This window comes from Zalophus californianus, chromosome 1 (genome assembly GCF_009762305.2).
Source record: "Zalophus californianus isolate mZalCal1 chromosome 1, mZalCal1.pri.v2, whole genome shotgun sequence".
Classification (NCBI taxonomy): Eukaryota; Metazoa; Chordata; class Mammalia; order Carnivora; family Otariidae; genus Zalophus; species Zalophus californianus.
The window spans coordinates 182,363,628-182,382,526 of record NC_045595.1 but is presented as its reverse complement, the minus strand read 5'-3'; the positions used below and the strand labels follow the sequence as shown (position 1 = coordinate 182,382,526).

At 35.6% G+C, this 18,899-nt stretch overlaps 1 pseudogene; it reads right to left on the bottom strand.

Moving 5' to 3' along the window:
- Positions 1 to 10,233: 10,233 nt before the first annotated feature.
- Positions 10,234 to 10,772, bottom strand: LOC113915870 (annotated as a pseudogene).
- Between the last annotated feature and the right edge of the window lie 8,127 nt (positions 10,773 to 18,899).

Below are 18,899 nucleotides of genomic sequence, written 5' to 3'. Positions count from 1 at the left end.
AAACTTGGGTTTTCAAGACCTGGTGAGAGCCCTAAAATCTAGCCTTGCTTGAAGCAATTTCTTTGCTTAAATATTTCTCCCCTGCATTTTTTCAATCAAGGAAGCCATCACATCCCACATCTCTTTGCCCTAAACCAAATGTTTAGAAGGAATATTTCCTGAATGATGCACACTTATCACATTTATATCACATTAAGTATGATATATATTTTATCTTTATAAAATCAAGATTGCAGTTTTAAGATATAATTTCTTTTAGAGATTGCTTTAAAACATAAATACATAATAGTCCACTGAAATGGTTTATATCTGAAAGAAGTAGACATTGATAGATTTTATTTTCCTTTTATCTCATGATTCAAATTTTTAATTATGAAGTTACATTCATCTAATACAAAAGGGCATAACATATACTAATTTTTTACTATTAAAAGTAGTATTATGCTCGGGCACCTGGGTGGCTCAGATGGTTAAGCGTCTGCCTTCGGCTCAGGTCATGATCCCAGGGTCCTGGGATGGAGTCCCGCATCAGGCTCCCTGCTCCTTGGGAGCCTCCTTCTCCCTCTGCTTCTCTCTCTCTCTCTCCCCCTCTGTCTCTCATGAATAAATAAATAAAATCTTAAAAAAAAAATAAAAGTAGTATTATGCTCAAATTAATTTGGGGATGATTTTATTTTCTTCAAGCAATATCATTCACTTAGTGTTCTTCATAATTACAATAAATGTCACAATTCTAGGTAAACACTAAGACAATATCCTTAAGGGAAATTATTTTATGTTTTATATTATTGAATAAACACATATGTCCTTGACAAAGAAAAAATGTTTTATATAAATAAGATAATTAAAAAACAAACACATATTTTCCTACAAATCTTTCACTTTTTTCTCAAAATAATTTAGTCATGAAAAATTATATAAGAATATAGAAATGTAATTGCTATTTTAATAATTCCATTTTCACTGTTTCTTAACTTAATGTAAGATTTTGTATAGAATCTTTGCTATATTTAATTTTCAGTCCTATAGTCTGTTAGACTAACTGCATATATAAACTGTTTACCTTAATCTTAGTAGTGACTGTGCCACAGGTATGATTATTTGACAAATTATCTAATCAAGCATTGTCCTAGGCTCTGTCAGAGAATTGTTAAAGCATTAGGAAAAAGCCCCTCTTTTAATGTAATAGAGTAGGGACAAAAAGATAGATTATCCAATTATATTATGATTCATGCAACTTTCATCATTCTAATGCATGTTAGCATTGAGGTAGGTGTATAGATCCTATTAGTGACAGGAAGTCACATAACTTTAGGTGCCACTGTAAATATTTCATATTCTAACAATACAACTTTTCCTTGTGTACACTAATTTCTTTTTCTGTACCTGAGGCAAAATTTTCATTGCTTCCTAAATAAGAGATATGCGAAAATACAATATAATGAGCAACAAGCCTAGAAAGGACTAAGCTTGACTAATGAAATGTTCTATAAAAGATGTATTTTCTTTAGTGGGCCGATTCCGCATGCTAAAATATTACTTTCATTCTGAGTTATGGCCCATGAGATTGAACCACCTCTGTATAACAATGTCAGTAAGAAAATTTTTTAGGAATTATAGAGACAGCTAAAATACTAATATATATGATGATTAAACCTATATTAAATCATAAAAACAAATATAGTTTACTACACAATTAAAGCATAAAAATATCTATAAATAGGCAAAATATTTACAGGTAGATTTATCTTTAAATCTCATTATGCAATTGTATTTTTATCACAGTAGTTTTAGAATACAGTAGGTTCTTTCCTGATATGTAGGCTATAAGAAAAGCAGCAAAGTAAATATATCTTTTCGGAATGTCAATTGAGGAACATTATTCTGTTCAATTAGGGACCATATTTCTGGAATATAAACTTTTGCAGAAAAATCTTCAATACTAAAATCAGGAACTGCTTTAAACTATTAATTTCACATAGGTTTTTCAACTTTTATTTTGTAAGTACACAATACAATTGTATAATACAAATTTCAAGACATTTAAAAAAATTTTGGGTCCTACCTCTATCCTTTATCCCAGCCTATATTCTCAACGATGCTTCTATAGTGAACAGTCTTTGAAGTTAGAGAGAGTGTCTCCTTCAGAGCAAAGAAGGGGCATGTTTATGCCAGGATAAAAGATCTGGATTTCCAAACCACAGGACTCCTGAAGTTCAATCATCCTATCCTATAACACAAACCACTGCATGCACAAGTATCATCTATCTGAGCCCTCTGCATCACCTTCAAAGGACTTGGAGGCAAGAGAAAAGAACAGAAATACGCCAATGCACATGCTGCTTGCCTGACTTGAGACACAAAGTCCTTTATCCCTGACCCAGGAGTTTGTCTTCCATCAGCACTGATGAAATTGGAACAGGCTAAATTATTGGCTTGTTAGTAGGTTAAAATCTCAGAGTTTTCATAGTTCTTCACAATTTTGCAGTAAGGACAAAATGCTAGCAGACGTGGCTTACTGGATAAGGAAAGAGAAGGGCCCCAATGGCAACTGCCGGTAAACTCCCCATAATCTGGCTGTGAATGCCCTGGTCTAAGTTGTGGGTGAGAAGGTTGAGGAGCATGTCTCTCACTGTCCTAATCCTCCACTGAAAGTTCAGAAACGGAGTTATGAGAAGCAGGTTTGAAAGGGTGTCTTGGGGGACGCCTGAGTGGCGCAGTGGGTTAAACGTCTGCCTTCGGCTCAGCTCATGATCCCAGGGTCGTGCATCAGGTTCCTTGCTCAGCAGGGAGCCTGCTTCTACCCTCTGCCTGCCACTCCCCCCTTCTCATGCTCTCACTCAGTTTCTCTGACAAATAAGTAAATAAAATCTTAAAAAAAAAGGGGGGGTTGTCTTAGTTGTTTCCTCTTCTCTGGGCTGGGAAAGAAGGATGTTAATGATTACAACTCAGCATGTTCCCAAGCCCCAGCTAAACTGCAATGTAATTGAGAAGGTTGAGTCCCCAAAGCTGAAATAAATAGCATCAGCAATGAGGGCCTTGATATTCAATACAGGAATTGGGTTGACCTGATTTTAGGCATTCATTTGGCTGCACTATGAGTAAACAGTCTCTCAAAACCACAAAAACAAAATGAATTCAGAGGCTTATGAGGGCAGAGCTGCTCTCTCCCTAAATATCTCCTGATTCCTCCCTCTCTTTCCACTTTGACTTAGCTGCTTTTAAGGGAAAGATAATCACAGTTGAGGACAGGTCTGCTCCTGTCCCCAAGGAGGACTAAAGGCCATACACACAACCACCCATGAATGCCTGGAAACTTTGAAGAGAGGAAGAACTCAAACTTTTATGGCTCTCTTGGAAACCCTCTCTTATCCTATCTCATCCCATAGGAGAATAAGAGGTGCTAATTTAGGTAGGAAAAGAGAAGATAATCTGACCTTGTGGGTGGAGCCGTTTTGATCAATTTAATTTACTTTTGTTGCCACACTAAAAACTCCAACAATTAAAAATAATGATGTTAATGTTAGCTATTATAAACATTGAATGTATTATGTAAAAATCTCTGCTATATTAATGACCTCAGGTAAATTTACTCATTCAGTGATGATTTCCTGAGTTTCTATAATAGCACATTGTTGGGGTTATAAGGATATAGTTAATATCTTAATTTCTGGTACCCAGCAGGCACTTAAGTGACAGCTGAACTGATTTGAAGTGAGGTGAAGCAAATTTCATTAAAAGCTTCGATTAATGGAACTTACTACGTATTGGGTAGTAGGGAACTGACAGAAATTAAACCTCACACTAAATACATGTTGAAGTTCTCTGGCAGAGGAACTCAAAAACCAGTAAATATTTAGTTGCAAAGGCAAATAATTATCAAGGAGATGACAGAGGCATGGTTCTAGGAAGGCATTTCTAGTCTTTAGAGCAAGTGAAATTTGAGAGAGAAAATAAATTTGAACATTACCACCTCTATCCCCAACCATCTAATATTCCATTTTCTACCTATGGTCACCAGCCTGAAATGCATCCTGTGGCCTGAAAACCACTTGATCTGGGCAATGTAATAGTCTATACAGCCATACCTCATTTTATTGTATTTCACTTTATTACATTTCATAGATATTGCATTTGTTTTTATAAATTGAAGGTTTGTGGCGACCCTGTGTTGAGCAGGTCTATTGGTGCCATTTTTCCAACCATATTTGCTCACTTCATGTCTTTGTCACATTCTGGTAATTCTCACAATATTTCAATTTTTTTCATTATGTTTACTATGCTGATCTGTGACCAATGATAATGACTCACCGAAAGTTCAGGTGATGATTGGCTTTTTTTTTTTAAGATTTTATTTATTTATTTGACAGAGAGACATAGCGAGAGCAGGAACATAAGCAGGGGGAGTGGAAGAGGGAGAAGCAGGCTTCCCGCAGCGCAGGGAGCCCGATGTGGGACTTGATCCCAGGACCCCGGGGTTAACGACCTGAGCCGAAGGCAGATGCCTAACGACTGAGCCACCCAGGCAATAACTGGCATTTTTTTTAAAAAGTAATTTTTAATTAAGGTACGTATATTTTCTTTTTAGACATACTGCTATTGCACACAGAATAGACTGCATTATAATGTAAACATAACCTTTATTGTCACTGGAAAGCCAAGGAATTCATTTGACTTGCTTTATTGTGATATTTGCTTTATTATGATAATTGCTTTATTGCAATGGCCTGGAACCAAACCCACAATATCTCTGAGGTATGCCTGTATTGTAATGATACCAGAGTTTAGGGTAAATTACCTCACAGATTTTTCACAGTACTCACAAGCAGTTTTCATGAAACAGCCTGGAGAAAGTGAGCTCTGTGTGAAGCAACATAAGCAGATACCTACTTTTCCCTGAAATAGTAAATTCAACGGAACTAGAATTTTCAGAAAACTCATGTATAGAGTGGGTTGGAAAATTAAAGTAATTAATGGGATACAAGGCAAAATTTTTTAAATGCAAATCAAATGTCTACTAGATGATTCAGAAGTCAGGATATTTTGTCCCCTCATATACATTGGGTTGTTGAAGTTACAGATATTTTGAATTAGTCAAGATAACAGAGGCCAAAACTTGTTCCACATGTTATTTGAGTAATTTAATTACAGAAAATAAATTTTTCCTAAATTCCCTAAATATCTAGGGGAAAAAAAAAAACTGAAGGATTTGTTGTATGTGCCTACTACGGTACACAATTTTTTTTTAGTTACACAATTAATATAATTATTAATATAATTCAGATAAGTCAAATTTCTTCTAGGATTATTCCCAAAGAATTTCACAGGTTTTTTTCTTTTGTTATAAAGTACCAACTCTTACGATTCTAAAACTTTTCTAGTCCAGCTAGTTTGTCTCTGGGTGGGGAGAGGGAGAAATGACTTCTCTGGAGACTCTCAGCACTGGCACTGGCTAGAATTAGGAGCTAATTAGGTCTGCAAAGGTTTAACAGTGAAATCACTCTTTCCCAGTGGTTAGGCTCAACCTTGGGAAAGGGTGTAGGTCAGTTCTTAATTTAAACAGAGTGGGTAGCTCATCCCTAATATGTTACAACATTAGTATGCTCCTAAAGTTAAATGTTGGGTTTATTAATTGGGAAGAGCTTTAAGAGGCAATGCTGTGGAGTGGAATGTGAACTTTCCAGGTTTCTGTTCACCTCAAAGTCCATTGGGACATTCTTAGAATGTAAGTGAATTCTGCAGTTATGCTACATTGACCAAATACTATAAAAATTGAAGATTAACTGAAGTTAATTGTAGCATAAGAAACTTTACATTATGTTAATAAGCAGTAAGTTTAACTTCTAACGTTTTCTGTTTGGGGCAAGAATTCTCAGCCTGCATGAATTTTTCCTAAATATTAAAAATTAGCAGACTTATGGAATGCAAGTTAATTTTTCATTATAACATCTAACATATGATTGAAATTGATATAACTCCATTTTGAGGATTTAGATATTCTCAAAATACTCAAATACATACATTTGAGACCCAATATTTATTTCTCAATGTCACATTTAATAGATGGCACCTTGGCCTCCATTATAAATCAGATTGTGTAATGTAAAAATTAGTGCTTAGAAATCATTAAGTAAATTCTGATGCACAGGTAAATATTTTATACAAGCAATAAGTTCTCATTATCTTAATCATAACTTCAACCATCCCACTCATCCAGTCAGACCATACCCATCTCCCTTAGAAATAGTAGTCCAATTATCTTAAGAATATGTTGAATTATCTATCTTCCTCAATAGATTCCAAGCTCCCTGAGAAGAAGGATCATCACATTCAACTCAGACAATATTGGGTACACAGTACACAGTACAGCCTCTGGAACCAAATGGGCATTTAATAACTCTTTGATGAATTAAGTTAAACAGAGAAATGGAAGCAGCCCAACCAGAGGACTAAGAGACAATGTATGTTTCTAGTGCAGTCCTTTTCTAAGCCAAGACCATTTGTGCTGATTAACTCCTGCTTATAAGCTTTGGGCTACTGTGTACTCTGGTATTAAGTCAGAGCTAAATATTTCCTTAAACCACAACTGTGAGAATCCCTTTCTTGAATGTTATACATTTGAATTTCGTCTGGTTAATATTTAGATATTGTTTTGTATGTTAATCTATCACCTACTAATATTATCCAAATTTTATGTGGTATAGAAAAAAAAAATCTGACCTGAACTTTCTCTAAAGTATAAACATAATATTGGTTAATTGTTAGAGATCATAATATTTCTAAATAATTTTGCTTGAGGACATTGTTAAAAATTGTTAATCACACTCTCAAACACTATTTGGAATAGGAGAACCGGATAACTCACTTATTTTATCATTTTCTAAATCTTACCTTCATTATTTGCAATTCACTTAAACTCTCATTTCACTTCATTGTTATATTTATGTATTAGATTTTGACAATATCAGCAAAATGCTATTTACAGATATGTTCAGCTTCCTCCATTATTCCATTCATTATATGTATGGTTAGTATTACTATTATAATTCCCAATTGACATTTAAGTATAAGGGATCAAACAACTTATAGAAACTTTTTGCCATAATATCTTCACTGTGTGTGTGTGTGTGTGTGTGTGTGTGTGTGTGTGTGTGTGTGTGGTGTATGAAATATATCAGTCTAGGACTTATTTTCTGGAAGGTCCTGTCTTATTCTGGTCAATTTTATTCCCCTCACTTTCTAATCATCACTTCATTTTTTTATCAACTTACCCTTTTTTAAGAAGTTTGTTTTCTCAAGAATGTTTCTAAGATGTGATAAACTAATTGTTCTCTGATATAATGTGGTGGAGGTGCTAATTATCACTACAATGGCAATCACCTTACAACATATAAATGTTTAAATTAATATACTGTGCACCTTAAATTTAGGCAGTGTTATATGTCAAATATATTTTCAAAAAGAGTGGAAAATTATTGTAATCTGATATAATTGAACGAAATCTCTGCTGACTTTTTTTTATAGTAAATACTTTATGCCCTTTTACTCTCATGAATCTGTCATAATTGCTAAAATAATGCATACCATCTTCTTCTGGAAGCACTCATTTTATCAAACCTAATTAGTGCACTCTCTCTGGTACTTTAGATAGAGAGGAGAGCTCAAATGAGTAAGTACCTCCATTGTTCATTTTTATCCCTGTCAGAGAGTGCTCATTACGTGTCTCCAGGTATTTCTGAAGTTTGTGTCTCTAGGTAATCCCAAAACAAATGAGGAGAAAATAAGAGAAAGAAGGCAGGCATTTAATTAATCAAATAGTTCCTGAGGTCCTACTCTGTACCTGGCAATATTCTAGACTATAGGAATATCTCAGTAAACAAAACAGACAAAACTTAGCCCTCATGAAGCTTTATCTATGTGCTATGCTGGCCAGTAGAACTTTCTATGATAATGGAAATGCTCCATATCTATACTTTCAATACAGTAGCTAGCCACTAGCCACATATGGTTATTGAACACCTTAGATGCGGCTAGTCTGACTAAATCTTAAATTTCTACTTTAATTTTAAGAAATTTAAACTTAAACCTGTGGCTAGTAGCTTCTGTACTGTACAGCATGATCCGATAGTGTTTGTAGTGTCTTTGTAGTGTCTTTGTGCAGCGGGGGGGGGGCGGAGCAGGGGGAGTATGAAGGAAGGCAAGTTGGGTGGACATGGCATAAGAAAATGAAAATGAATGAGACTTCTTCCTTCAGACTTCTTAGTCCTTTTCAAGACTGAAAGTCTGGTTAAAATGATTCTGAAAGCCACAAGATATATGAGTCCCTGAAATACATAATTAAGCTGCAAAATGGTCTTTTTACTGATAGGCAATCATGTTGATGTCACAATTAACGCATGAACACCAGTTAATGTCCACATAGGGAAGAATAATTACAAAAAGTCATTAATTAGGATCTATTTACTATTCCATTGTCAAAACTAATTGCCTGGAGTAAGATGTTCTCCCTTGATTAATGGCTTTATAAGTGCAAGGCCAAATCTATGAAGGCTACTGTTTCCCAGGAAAAGTGCTTAAGGTTCTGGTAGCAGCTAATACCAGGTAACAACCATCACTTGTGGTTTGGCTGCCCAGGCCAGACTTCAGTGTTAATTTCATGACAGTTAACTGAATTTGCTACACTCAACAGATGATCCAAATACCACTTTTGTTCTATAAAGATGCAACCCTTTCCAAAAATAGAACCTCTGTTTTTGAAGTATTGCTCTTATTTTAGAAGCTTCAGCCAATATGTAATATGGAGTTACAGTGAAAACCCTAAGCCCCTCTTTGATACAGATTGCTGGGTGAGTTCACTACCCTACTCAGCGATCTGTCGACCTTAATTCAACCTTAGATTTTTGGTGGGTTTGTTTTTTTGTGTTGTCTTGTTTTTTGTTTGTTGTTGTTGTTTTTCCAAAGTGACCCTTTTAATAAAAGTTACCGATATTCAAATGATCTAATAAATACATACATAACAAAAGTGAAAAAAGTAAAAGTAACTATAGTAAGATGAGGTTCTTCCAAAAATCTGTCTTGTCAAGCATTCTAGGAGTCTGAGCCAAAGAAACACCACCATTTAGCTCATTCTTCCGCCCACCCACTCACACTTCCTTTGACCCACCTTCATATCCAGCTAATTCTAGTACTCCCTCTAGGGAAGGCTCCATATTAGCCCCAGGGCTTGCCAGCACATGGTAAACAGACTGAAATTTTGGTGAAGGTGCAGTGCCCCTGTCCTTCCTGATAGAGAAGGACGTGGGCGCTGACCGGCTAAGGAGAGCTGTGCCGGGAGCAGTCACCGCGGTGTCTCCGCCCTGCGACCAGACGCAAAACACCAGCGGGACTGGAATGACACCTGGGAAAGCTTAGTAGTGCCAAGTAGAGGACAGATATAATTCACAGGACCTCAAAGAAGTGGAGGGTCACTAAAAGTAAACAGCATTGGGTTATTTTCCTGACCCATGGTTTTGGTAGAAAAATAAGAAAAGTAACTTTTCACTGTCCACAAAAGCTTCCTCCTCTCGGCTTCACCTGCCCTGAGCTCCCTACCTTCTTAGCCTGGGAGAGTCTAAAGACGAGGTGAGCACAGCCAGGGGCAGGCACTAGCCACCAGGAACAGCTTATCTTCACCCTGTTCCACCTGGAGAATGCTTTTAGTATTGGGGTCACTTACTTTTAACGTTTTCACTTGCACAAACTTAAAGCTATAGTTGCAGCCCTAAAAGGTGAACATCAACCCATTTCTTCTGTCCTTTTGTCAGAAAAGAGGCAGAACAGCTAAAACTGGGTAGCGGTGCTTCCAGGGACAAGTTAAAGGGATGCATTGAAATGTGATCCTGGAAGGCATTCAGGGCGTTCTGCAGAGACCCAAAACGGACTGTAGACATACGCAGGAAATGTCACTCGGATACAGCAAGACACAGCCAGTGGTGGACCATTTACCCAATCCTAAAATTAGCAACTGTTACTCATACAAATCTTACTACAATCTGATTGCAGTTAACTCTACCTCAGCCTAAAATAAAACCACAAGTAGTGCTGCATGTAAAAAATCAAAGGGAGAAAGAGCCATACCATCCGACAAGTCATCATACCCCTGGTGGGCCGCAAGGGAGGAAAGTCTGCAGGGAAACCATGTAAGAGTGCTTTGAATATTTCCCCCCATTTGAATTAGTCCCGCAGTTCTTTAAGTTATTCTCTTGACTGATAGAATAAAATATATCCAGAGTCTGAATTTTTTGCTACATCTGATGTCAGGCCATAGAATTCCTCAATAGCTTGGGCATCTATTTTCTCTACAATGTCATCATCAAACAAAAGCCTGAAGCCATGACTCTTCACAATCGTAATATAATGCCCACGATTAGGACCACTGCCACAGTGAGCCACCTGGGCGACCAGGTAGTACATGCGGTCCAGTTCACGGCATCGTGGAAGTGCTGAAGAGTCTGAGTTCCAGTGGGAAGACCACCCGGTGAGACGGCGTGGAGACAGCGTGGTGTACCTGTGGAGTTGCTCCATGTACTTGAACCACTTTAGGTGCAGGGCCAAAATCATGGGCAGCTTTTTCACTCTCATCTTTTTCTGGGCCTCCTGTTTGCTGCAGCACGTTTCTTCACTACACAGTGTTTCTGTGTTGCTGAAGTCTCTTAAAGACAGTGGGTAATAGATGTATTCTGCTCCACATCGACAGAAAGGTCAAGAAAATCTTCATCTTTGCTACTAACCATATTACAGATGGAGGTGATGTTCCGGACAGTCAATAGTCCAAAGGTTGCAGTGATCCTGCACCACCATCTTTATAAGGTGAAAACAGGACTGTTTACTGTGGAGCACTGGTGGGGAGGTGGCCTGGGGTCTGGCTTGCAGTTTGGCTGGGAGAGGGAGGCCGGGGGTGAGTTTGTTTTTTTTTGTGGAATCCAGGATGCGCATATTTACTGGACCCTTGGGTGTTGAGGTGGTATCCAAAGAGCAAAATAGTCCAGCAGCAAAGCTGGATGCTTTCTCTGGCCTCTCCGGTTGTAATTCCTAGACTCTTTCTTTGAGCTTCCAAAGATTATTCATTCCATGAAACAACTTGAGGATTGAAACAAGTATCAAAAGATGGCAAATCTTTCCCATCCAGGAACTCAGTACAAACTCGTAGAATAAATGAGTAAGTGAATAACAATTGAATCCCATGAGGAAATAAAAGCACATTTGAATCTCCCACATTTTGTATTTCTGTAACAAAAACTGAAGCTTCACGAATAACTTCATATAATTTTGTTCTCATCAACATATTAGAAAAATAAACAGAGCCCTAATTCAATGATTAAAAATGGCATTCCCCTGATGATAGCAAGTTCTACCATTCAGTATTTTATTCTGAACTATTTACTGTTTATTAGTGGTTTGTAATTGTGGAGTGAAAATACATATAGAACCCCTTGGCAGGGGGAGGTCATGACCCCCACATTTGAGAATAATTTACTAAATGTTATGTATTACTTTAGTGTCCCATGACAATAAAATGGAAAATGTTAAATACAATAAATGCAATAGAATGCTATTGCTTTCCATTCATTTCTAGATATTTTCAATATATATATGCATATATGTATATACATATATGTGTGTGTAAAAGAAAGAGGGAAACCAGAATGAGTGCAAAGAGAATTTTCCACATTCCTCGCACCACTTTTTTTTTTTTTTAATCATTTCAGGACCTCCAAAAGTCACCAAGACAGAATAAGATATGTAAGAAATTGGCTAGAAGAAACCTGGGGACAGAGAGTAAGGCCTCTGAGTGAAAGCTGAGGTGAAACCCTAATGGACCACGATTTAGAGGCTGTCAGCTGACTACGCTCTCCACCGCAGGGTTTCTGTGTCAAGGAGGTCTGAGCAATGTCCCGCAGCAGCTGCTACAAACACCAACCATCCTAACAAGATGAAGGGTACAACTGTCATCATAAAGTATTCCCCCTTATAATATATCAGTGACTATCATTACAAAATCCCATGTTTGAACTGTTCTAGATTAAAGGACTAAAGAGACACAATAAAATGTAATTAATACATCTTCCTTGTATGGATGCTGGTCTTAAAACAGTATAAAATAAAACAGCTATAAAATATATTTTGGGGACAGTTGGTAACATCTGAATATGGACTGGATAGTAGATGATTTTAGGAAAATATTTTAAAACTTTCAGATGAGCTAATAGTATTGTAGTTATATAGGAGAGTTTCAAATTTATTATAGATGTATACTGTGATATTTAAAGATAAAACACCATGATATCTTTACTTATAAATACATTGATGACAATAAAAAAGTAGCAAAAAAGTCCAAATGTTAATAGGTATTAAATATGTTTAAGTATATGTCTGTTTATTAAATATTTCTCTACTGTAAATGTGTTTGGATATTTCATAGTAAAATTTTAAAGAAAAATATGAGCCAGTGTCTTTTTTTAAAACATATTCTAGGGGTGCCTGGATGGCTCGGTTGGTTAAGCGTCTGCCTTCAGCTCAGGTCATGATCCCAGGGTCCTGGGATCGAGTCCCACACTGGGCTCCCTGCTCCGCAGGGAGCCTGCTTCTCTCTCTGCCTGCCACTCCCCCTGCTTGTGCACATGCTCTCTCTCACTCTTGTTCTCTCTGGCAAATAAATCAATAAAATCTTAAAAAAAAATGTTATCACTCTACAGTCATGGTAAATTACAAATAAAGATATAATTAAAGAAATTATTTCATCTATAGATGAAAACTTTTTTTTTATTTTATTTTCTGACAGAAATTCACTTTATTATAACTACTTTCAGAAGCACACATGGGGTGCCAGGGTGGCTCAATCCATTAAGCAAATGACTCTTGATTTCTATGATCTCAGGGGTGTGAGACTGAGCCCGCATGGGGCTCTGTGCTGAGTGTGGAGCCTACTTAAGATTTTCTCCCTCTCCCTCTGCCCCTCTACACTGCCACATGTGCACGCTCTCGAAAGAAAGGAAGGAAGGAAGGAAGGAAGGAAGGAAGGAAGGAAGGAAGGAAGGAAGAAAGAAAGAAAGAAAGAAAGAAAGAAAGAAAGAAAGAAAGAAAGAAAGAAAGAAAGAAAGAAAGAAAGAAAGAAAGAAAGAAAGAAAGAAAGAAAAAGAAAAAGAAAAGAAAGAAAGAAAGAAAGAAAGAAAGAAAGAAAGAAAGAAAGAAAGGAAGAAAGAAAGTGAAAGAAAGTCACTAAAATGAGATGTACTTTTAATATGCATCACTCAGATGCCAAAGGATCCATTTCTCCAATTTTTTTTTATATAAAGGAATATTTGTTGTGAAATTTATTTTAAAATGCTAATTTTGCTTTAGTTAGAGAATCTTTAAGAAACAAATAGTATTACTGGTATGTGAGTGGTGAACAGATTGGCAGGTCCTAAAACCCCCAAATATATACTACATCTCTCATTGTCTGTGGTTACCTCTCTAGTCTCAACATTATCCTACTTAACATACAAAAACAGATGGTGTCTACACCTATCATGGCAAAGCAATGTGTAATGTGTAGAATTTCCAAACCACTTTGCTGTACACCTGAAACTAATATAGCATTATATGTCAACTATACTTCAATAGTAATAATTTTAAAAGCAATCAGATCATGAGATTAAGGTAGACTACCTATAAAGTTTACAATATGTTCAACAGTGAGAGAATTACTCTAGTCATCTAGATACTAAAAAAAAAAAAAACTAACTGAGAAGGATGCCATTTTTGCCAAAAGCTAATATTGTGGTTACAAAGAATGAAGAGATTTAAGTGTGTGCCATATTTAACATCATCACTTTAGTCCTCCAAGTCAATACTTTCAGTAAGGTCTGAACTCATACACACAACAGAGATCAAAAATATAATAATCTGGTTTAAAAAATAAAATTTTCTGAGATTCTGCAGCAACATAAATGCAGCCAATAATTAAAAACACGTTTATTCTTCACGTGCTTTTAGCAGAAGCAGCTTATACATATGACAGGGAAAGGAATTTTATTCATGCACGTTACTCAGTATGAGGAAACTAAATTATCAACCCAGCATCTTATACACTTGAATTTTCCTTTCCAGATAACACGATGGATTTTTTTTTTTGAGATTTCATTTATTTAATTGACAGAGAGAGACAGAGAGAGAGGGAACACAAGCAGGGGGAGTGGGAGAGGGAGAAGCAGGCTTCCCGCCGAGCAGGGAGCCCGACGCGGGGCTCGATCCCAGGACCCCGGGACCATGACCGGAGCCGAAGGCAGTCGCTCAACCAACCGAGCCACCCAGGCGCCCCAACACGATGGATTTTTAATAGTGCCTTAGTAGCTATGTTTCAAGCTCTGTAGAAGTCCTAAATACCATTTCAACTAATGAAGAAGTATCAATGTCTTGAAAACACAAAATATCTATTCTTACGTCATCTTAGTGATTATTCTATGCTATGTTAAATTCTGCTTTTTTGAATGGGATCCACATCCCGTCTGCAGTGCAATCTAGTAATCAAATACTCCAAGTGCTTCAATTCTTAGCAAACATTAACATTTTCTCCTCTGCTGGCAGAAAAAAATTACCAACACAATGTACTTAGTCAATTATTATTTATTCGCTCAGTCGTACATACATTCACTCAACATTTCAATATTACACAAGATTCTAAGGATATAAAAATAAACAGTCAAGGCACTCTCCCTAAAGGACCTATGTAAAGGGAGATGCAAACTATTTATTTTAATACAAAATGATAAGCACTATCATGGAGGTAAGCTGAATCTCTCCCCTATTGCATTCTCTAGGTATAGGACCATCTCTACCTGTAGAAAAATTCAATCCTTCTAGATTCAAATTTGTTAGAATCTATGGCATTTGTTATTGTCGTTTCCAAGTCATTGAATCAAAATTGTGTTTAAGGATGAGTAGCCTATATTATACAAACAACAGTCAAAATGCGCATCTCTGTCCCTACTCCCTCTAATTCTGATTCTACTGATTTTGTACAGTTTCCCTGTTCATTTTCTGTCTCTTCCGGCGGCATAGCAATAGTGGTAATTTTCCACATACCTTAATTTGTTATTTAATATTTTGGTTGTGGAGGATATGTTTTCACTCATCCTCTCACTGTCACATTCCTCCCCAAACTCTCTTCTAACCAAGGCTGTCTTCTCTTTTCTGATAATGTTTGCCTTATATGTGTCCATAGTCAAGACAGCTAAAAATTTACACAATACAGTAATGTCTACTGCAAACTTAGACAAAGAAATTATGGAAGGCAAGGACACCAAATTTCTTTTATAATAAAATAGGGGTAGGGTGACATATGTTTTGGGTCACCAACCATTTACCAACATGCACATAGAGTTATGATAGCAGAAAAGCACAGACAACTAATATTTTCTGTGAAATTTAAAAAATTTGTCCTATGAGCTAAGGATGAATATACCAGGTTGTACAGCAAAGAAAAGACACTTCAAGAAGATAATATGACTCTTTTTTTGTAAAGTATGACAGAATGTGTTGTGTATTGGGAACGGCACATAATTTATTATAGTTGGATTACAAGGTTTGTTGAAGAGAGTTTCAGAAATTAACCCAGACAGGTAGCAAGTACCCACTAATAGAGGACTTTATACTATGCAAAGTCTGGATTTTAAGTTATATATGGAAATATACAATAAATAACTTTAAGCAGAAAACTTTACATGATTTAAATTTGAATTTAGAAAGATCATCCTTTCTCAACTGTAAGGATGAATAGTCAAGAGTAGTTCAGAATCTATGAAGATAGAATTACCTAGCATTGAGATGAACAAAACCTAGAAGAATATGATTTATTTCCTTTGTCTTCTTATGGTGTACCTGTTAGATAGAAATACATGGATATATGATTGTGTGTGTTCCAATAGGAAATAATATGTATAGCAAAAACAATGCAATGATTATCAATGATTTTTTTCATTTGTTTGTTTGGTAGTAATTTCCCAGTAAATCTAACACCCCGACTTTAGACTTTATCTATAGCACATCATCAGGCAAGTCTCTGCATTCTTTACCTGACAGACATCTAATCAGCAAAGATTAGGCTAATGATTGATGAAATGTCCCCTACTTATTCTAAAAGTTTTCAACTCTAAATACATCCTTGAAGTTTCATTTAATGAATGTAACCGATAAAGTATAACATAGGTAATAAGCTTTCTAAGCCACAGTTTATTTATTTATTTATTTATTTTGCTTCTCAATGACTACTTCACTTACCTATTTAGTTAGATTTTACACTAATTCCACAACATATGGGAGACCAACATCAAGAAAAGTATAAAGTCAACTACAAAGTCTAAGTGAAAACTGGTATAGAGGAAAGGAAGTATTATGGGATGAGAGGAGTCATACTAAACAAATGTGCAAGACCCAAAGGCCAACAAGGTTGTTGGAATTAACCCATATTTGAAGCTTAGCTCCTTGTTAACCGAAGAGAAAGGAAAATACTATCAGTTATAAAATTACTCATTGTCAATAGAACACATTTCAAGTTTTAAAAGAAGAAAAGCTTGTCCTAATGCATGGTTCTAAAAATGATTTCTCAGTGGCAACTAGAGTCAGAAATTGCTCAACTCACTTATTGGCTTTAGATAACTGGCTTTATTTTCACCTCTTAACGTTCAAAATAGTTGCTCATGGCCAATTAATTCTCAGAAAGGGTACATTTATATGTTAAAGGGTAAACATTTAGACTATAGCAATTAGGCAATTCTTCAATTTGCAAGACAAGATAGAAATCATAAGTTTTACCTGGATCACATTGCTATATTTAACAAGACAAATACTATTTCAGTAAGATATTATCTATGAAGATAGATTAACCCATACAAATCTTTAAAATGTTTAATATAAAAATACTATTTTTCCAGGTAAATTTTTAATTATTTATTGTGTGAATAAACCTGAACACTCAAAAACTTTATCAAGCATTTGTTACTATCAAAAAGTGAGGGGCAAGAAAGCATTTTTTCTCATCACACATGAGAAAATATAGCACCAGAAAAAAATAAATAAAAGGAAAACTGGTTCAAATGGGTACAAAATGAGAGTAACAGTTTTATATATTCTCTCCATACAAATGATCTCTTTTTGATCTTGCATTATAATAATAATATTACTAAGAGAAAAATCAAATTTATTTAAGAATCACAAAACAAACACAAACAATATAATAGCATGGGAAGCAATAAATGTTAGATATTCTAAATAAAGAAAAATCAATAAGTTCTCACACAATCGAATGATATATGTGTGTGTGTGTATATATATATATATATACCTAAGTGATAAACAATAAATAAATAATAAATTATATAGATATAATAAATAATAAATTTATATAGATGAAATTATAGATGTATATAGATAAATAGGCAAATAGATAAGTAGATATAAACAGATAAATTTAAAAGAAGTTTGAAGAAGATTCTGGAAAAATGGCACTTTAAATTAGCACCCTTCTCCTAAATCAAAACCCTTGCCTCTTCTGAACCAAGCTAAGGCTGCCGTTGGAAGGCAGGTGGTCCAAGAATGTATGAGTGAAGCTTCAAGGTTCTGTTTTGAGTTCTGAAGGAAAGAAATGTTACTGAACTCCTTTCTGACCAGGAGGAGATGCTGAGGAACACTGTCAATGGATCCCAAGGAGTGGTTAGATCACCGATCAAAAATGACACCCTGGAGGAATGTTAACCAAAGTTGGAATAATGTATCTCTTTTCCTAGTCTCACATTACTGAAGAGACCTTAAAAGCAAAACTACATTATCACTAATACTAAGAGTAGGAAAGTGGCAGTAGGGAACAAGATAAGGGCTTTCTGTCATCAGAGATTGACAACGGATTTGTTAATATCTGCTAGTCCCAATAAGAAGAAAATCCTACCATTTGTATGTCATGATTTAAGTAGCCCAAACTGGGTCAGGCCCCAGGCCATGAAATTTGCAAGAAATGTAACATGCAAAAGACATTGCTAATAAGTTTTTGGAAAAAAGATCGGAAAAGAACAGGAAACTTGTACCAATAATTAAATCACTTAAGGCACCAGAAAGCATTCAAATTAAACCTTATGGAAATTACCAAAATTAAAAGTTTATTAAATGAAAAAAATCAGTTGATAAACTGGTGGAGGTTGAAATACAAATTAAAAGTCTGGAACATTAAGTTTAAGAAATATACTAAAGCAATCCTTTAGACAAACTTATCAAAAAGAAAAGAGAGAGAGAGAGGGAGAGAGGATCTAAATAAACTCAGAAATGAAAGAAAAGAAATAACAATGAACACCACAAAAAAATAAGGGATTTTAAGAGAATATTATGAAAAATTATACACCAAGAAATTGGACAACCTAGAAGAAATAGATAAATTCCTAGAAACATATAACCTACCAAAACTGAAACAGGAAGAAAGAGAAAATTTGAACAGACTGATTACCAGCAAAGAAACTGAATCAGTAATCAAAAAACTCCCTACCAATGGCTTCACAGGTAAGTTCTACCACACATTTAAAGTAGAATTAATACCTATTCTCAAACTGTTCCAAAAAGAAAAGAGGAAGCAAAGCTTCCAAATTCATTCTAAGGAGCCAACATTACCTTTACCAAAACCTCATAAAGACCCTACAAAATAAAAAGAACAATAGGCTAATGTCTCTGATGAACATAAATGTAAAAATGCTCAACAAAACATTAGCAAATTAAATCCAACAATACATTACAAAAAAAAAAAAAAAAAGTCATTCACCACAATGAAATGGGATTTATTCCCAGGATGCAAGGGTGGTTTGGTATTTACAAATCAATCAACGTGATACATCACATCA